The sequence below is a fragment of the Urocampus carinirostris genome, chromosome 2, assembly GCF_059441175.1.
Source record: "Urocampus carinirostris isolate Australia breed hairy pipefish chromosome 2, RoL_Ucar_1.0, whole genome shotgun sequence".
Lineage (NCBI taxonomy): Eukaryota > Metazoa > Chordata > Actinopteri > Syngnathiformes > Syngnathidae > Urocampus > Urocampus carinirostris.
This window is the reverse complement of record NC_142350.1, coordinates 40,723,079-40,728,581: the sequence shown is the minus strand read 5'-3', so window position 1 is coordinate 40,728,581 and position 5,503 is coordinate 40,723,079. Positions and strand designations below refer to the sequence as shown.

At 39.3% G+C, this 5,503-nt stretch overlaps 1 protein-coding gene across 6 annotated transcripts in view; it reads right to left on the bottom strand.

The window, feature by feature from the left end:
* The window catches only part of LOC148371896 (myelin basic protein-like), a 54,157-nt gene that overhangs the window by 299 nt on the left and 48,355 nt on the right, over positions 1-5,503 (bottom strand). The window lies entirely within an intron of this gene.

The window sequence follows — 5,503 nt, the reverse complement described above, 5'->3', positions numbered from 1 at the left end:
CTGCGGAATAACAACAGGGGTCACTTATGGGCTCGGGCTTGCGTGGCACCCGAGGGCACAAAGAGATCTTTTGACTGGACGATGCCCTTCCTGCTGCAAGGTCAAGTGGCTCAGAAATATGCAGAACTTGAACCAAATTGAACCTTGACTGGTCTTTCAGAGTGACCCCCTTCTCTCAGCCTTATCTTTATTATATGGCGACATCAAAGAGTAACTTTGCAAACACAAATAGTTTTTGAAAGCTGATCGAACGTTTTACTTAAGATTCCGTACTATAACTGTAAGAACCCTGTGCGCCTTGTTTCGAAAACTAGAATTTACAGGAAAAAATGAAGGTCAAAATGAGACTAAACAATCTTAGGAAACTGTGAGGGAGACCAGTTTAATGTTATATATTTGTTGATATGGATCGCAGGCTCTTGCATTATGATTATTTATTATCACACAGAGAAATAAAATATACGCTGAAAACTAGGGTTTCGCGGTTTTGCTGAATTTTGTCCTCAAATATGTGCTATGGTCGTTTCTCTCAAAAAACAAAACCATCTCAATATTTCTTCTATTATGGCTCTTTGCGTTAAAATGTTTCCAGACCCCTGGACAAGAGTAATACAAAAAGTCAAAAACATATTTTTAGGCGTGACAAAAGCAGGTTGCCCGAAATGGAACACAATCTGGAAGGCTGTTTGTTATTCAAAAAAAACGTAAAACTATTTTGGAGTACTGACTTTCATTGTAAATGGCTTATTTTTCAAATGCGGCTTATAGTCAGGTCCGACTTATGTATGTACAAAATGTTTTGTTTTTTCTTTAAAAATGTCTTGAGTGCAGATTACAGTCACATGGGGCTTTTAGTCCAGAAATTACAGTCAGAAAACATTTCAAACCACTTATCTCATCTCATCGTCATTAACGTTCCTCAGTCATGAACAACATTTAAAATATAGGAATTATAAATGCGATTTTGTTTTAAGCGTAAACAGTTCGGTTGTAAAACCAACTTGGGATTTATAATTTGAAAAGTATATATCAGGTGTCTCAGACTATTTCATCGGGGAGCCGCCAGAGCTAGAGTTTGGGCGAGGTTGGGCCGCATGAGGTTTTCCACAATGTTAAACTTAAAGTCTAATAGATACTCAAAATAAGAGAAGACATTAATTAATTTTGAACTTGCACGGAAAACAGGGGCTAGAAGCAAAACCTCAGATAAGAGATTCCAACCTGCTTTTAAGACCCCCCTGAACCTTTGCGTTTTTATTAAATATCCTAGGTCACTAATGCAGATCCATCCTAAAAGTTGTGGAATTTTAAAGAACAACAACATGATCGGACAATAAACACTGCATAATAGTCAAAACAACAGGTGTCCAATATTATAAACATAAACTTATCACAAATAATCTGGATTCTTATTAAACCTAGACAGAGCTTACTAAAGGGCAGTTCACAAGAATTACATCCTGTGAAGTGGGCAGGCAAAAATATTTTAGATAAGAACAGAATACAGTGACTTACAAATCCTTTTAAACTTTTATCCCAATACCATGTGTTAAATGTTGAAACAGAGAGGTTTAATTATTTTCTAAGAAATAACAGTAAAATAAAGTTGTATTTGTATTTTACCATAATTCATCTTATCGATTACAAAAAAGAAAACTAGTTCGCTGCTGAAAATCTCCCTCAAATGTGGTGCATTGCAGTCGAATAAACAATATGCACACTGTCCTGTTGAGGAATTGTGGTGCACTACATAAGACAATATGCATGCTAAAAATGGCTGAACAATGGCCATTTGTAACAGTTACATCGTTATTACAAAAGAACAAAGAGTTTTTGTCACTAAAATAACTCCTGTAAGTATGGATTTCAACATGGTGACACCCATCAGATTCGGGAACAGGCTACTGACACATGTAGTGATAGTTTAGCTCGTTACTTACACTATGGTTATATGATTTATACTGTTGGTGTTCCTCAATTTAATCCTCCAGCAAGTAGGTTATGAAATTGAATTGCTCCTTTACCATGAATGATCAAATGCTATTTACAAATTAAACTATGAGCAAATCCAATCCATCATTCTGAAAATGACAAGTCTGCAGAAGACACATGAAGTAATTAAAATGGACACATTTTCAATTCAACCCCGTTTCATTTTATCCTGTTTTCATCATCTGATGTCTGCAAAGAAGGTTGCTCAGTGTGCCAGGTTTGCTCATTATTTAGTCTATTAATGGGCACGGTTGTCTGTTATTTTGGCTCACTGTTTGTTATTTTGACTTTTTTAGACTTTTTACATCATTGTCACTATCACCCTGCCACGCTACTGTTCTTAGATTTTCACACCCTTTAGGGCGGATTTGCTTTTTGGAAGGGCTCTGTGGAGGACGTTCAGAACAGGTTGGAATCTCTTATCTGAAGTCTTGCTTTTCTTCCCTGTTCTTCTTTCAAGTTCAAAATCCATTGATGTATTCTCCCTGTTTTGGAGTGTCTACTAAACTTAAACTTATCAGATACCTTTCCCTTGTTACAAACAGTTCAGTATCTGATTTTAAATCATATATTGTTAATAATTGAATAACTTTAGTTACCTCACTGCGAGGGGACTCATTTGTCAACTACAAAACCCAAAGGTGTAAATGTTAGTGAGATTAAAAATATACAGACGCTCCCCTACTTACGACCATTCTACATACGAAAACCGGTAGATACGAGAATTTTTTTCGGGATGACGAAAAATATCCGGATATTTCTGTATTTTAGATTTTGTATTGTGTGCACCTTTTTTCCAAGTACAGGACATTACTCTAGTGCTTCTTTCCGCCGCAACCAGTGTGTAGTGCCGCTGTGAGAGGTCACCCACCATCCACCCAAAAGAAGAAATCTGCTTCTTCTTCCTAGTTTGTGTGTAAACGTACTGTACGTTTTTACTGTTTAATATCTCGTGTATCCATTCAATATGGTTGGTGTAAAGTTTAAAGCAGAGGTGAGCTGTTTCTTTTGAAACAAAAGTCAAATATAGCTGCATGTGGTTGAGAAAATGGTTAGATTGCTATTTTTTCATCCACTTTTTACCATGGAGGAGGATCTCTTGAAGTCCATCTTCCAAAAGTAAGTTAAACTCAACGTTATTTATCTTTACAGAGCATATTATTTTATAAAATGTTTATGTTTTAGTACAAAAACAATACAGGTTACTTACACAAGCCTTAGACATACATATATAAACCTTAATGCTAATTGTGATCCACTCTCTCTATGAGCCCTTTCAGTCTGGTTTCCGCCCCCGCCACAGCACAGAGACTGCCCTAATCCGTATTGTAAATGATCTCCTCATAGCATCTGACTCCGGTTTAGTCTCCATCCTCATCCTCCTAGACTTGAGCGCCGCCTTCGACACAATCTCTCACCCTATCCTCCTCAATAGACTCTCCTCCATTGGTCTCACCCATACTCCCCTCAGTTGGTTCCATTCCTATCTCACTGGCCGCACTCAGTTTGTCCAGCTGAAATCCTTCACCTCAAAGCCCTCCCTAGTCACCACAGGTGTACCCCAGGGATCTGTCTTAGGTCCTCTTCTCTTCATCGTCTACCTCTTGCCTCTTGGTCATATCCTCCGCAAATTTAATATCCACTTTCACTGCTTTGCTGATGACACCCAACTCTACCTCTCCTGCAAACCAAACTCCATACTCCCACCTCCCTCCCTCACCTCTTGCCTTTCCGAACTTAAAACATGGTTCACAACAAACTTTCTTAAATTAAATGCCAATAAAACAGAATTCCTCCTTCTTGGCACCAAATCCACTTTATCCAAAGTAAACAACTTCTCTCTCAACATCGACAGCTCCTTAGTGTCCCCCTCCCCCCAGGTCAAGAGTCTGGGTGTCATCCTGGATAGCATGCTTACCTTCCACTCACATATCAACACCATCACCCGCACTGCTTATTTCCACCTCCGCAATATTACCAGACTCCGCCCTTCCCTCACCCCCCGCACTACTGCTATTCTCGTCCACAGTCTTGTCACATCCCGCCTTGACTACTGCAATGCTCTCCTCTTCGGCCTTCCCCAAAAGTCCCTCCATAAAATTCAGCTGGTTCAAAACGCCTCTGCTCGCATCATCACAAAAACATCTTCCCAGCAGCACATCACCCCCGTTCTCCAACAGCTACACTGGCTTCCTGTTCAGCATCGCATCAGCTACAAACTCATCTTATATACATATATGGCCATTCACAACCTGGCTCCTCCTTACCTGTCCGACCTTCTCCAGGTGCACGTCCCCACTCGCTCCCTCAGATCCTCGTCCTCCCTCCGACTGTCAGTGCCCCCTGCCCGTCTGAGCACCATGGGAGCCAGAGCCTTCAGTCGCGCTGCTCCCAAGCTTTGGAACAATCTACCTCCGGACCTCCAAAACTGCACACCTCTTTCCACTTTTAAGTCCCGTCTAAAAACACACCTGTTCAGGACTGCCTACAACACATAGCTTCTCCATTTCTTATGTTTTTATGATTTTATGTCTTGTTTTTATTTATTATTTCGTTTACAACTTTTTAAATTGTATTTTTTTTTTTTTTTCTTTCATTGTTTGTACAGTGTCCTTGGGTGGCCTGAAAGGCGCTTTTAAATAAAATGCATTATTATATATAAACCTTAAACATACAAAATATAGCACCGAAGCAACTTACGAACAAATTCAACTTATGAACTATCGTCCGGAACATATCTTGTTTGTAAATAGGGCAGCGTCCGTACCTATAGTTTGCTGGTATAGGCTTCTTCTCACCCGTTTCTCTAAAGTGAATTAGCAGGTAGGGAACTTTATGAAAATGAGAGTCAGACATTCAACAGTTATCAAAAGTCTGGAATCCTTTTTTCAGTATGTCAAAGGTTCAAGGCAAACCATTTACTCAATTATAAATTCTTTATTCACTGGGTTCAGCAATCATGGCCATTGATGTCCATAAATGAGTTGTTTCTTCATTAGAATGAGTATCCTGCCATTGATGAAGTGGAATGTATTTTTTTCTGACTAAGGTTGCAACATCTGTATTTTGAGCATGTGGTCATAAATGCCAACTGCCGCCCAGCTAGCAGACTACATTTTTCTTACTCTGGACCATTAACCTTTCAAATAACTGCCTGACTTAAAATGAAAGACTGAATGATCTTTAGGTGTCTCTCATCATGCCAGATGTCAAATGAATGAAATGAGCACAACATTTGCTTGCTTAAACGGAGCAGTAACGAGTAGATTAGGAAGGAAAATCTAAGCTATCAGCACAGACATCGTTATGTTCCCACTGAAGAAAATACAAATTAATTGATGAAGACTTGATAAATTGTGTATGCCCAAACTTGATAAATGCATTACTAGCCTAGATTTCAAGGTGGCTTGGGCTAGCCACCATAGCCAGGGGGGTTTCGTCGCTGCAGAGATAAGATCTCCAAGATCTGCCTTTTCTTATTTTGAGTTTTACTTTTGCGGCATGATTTTTT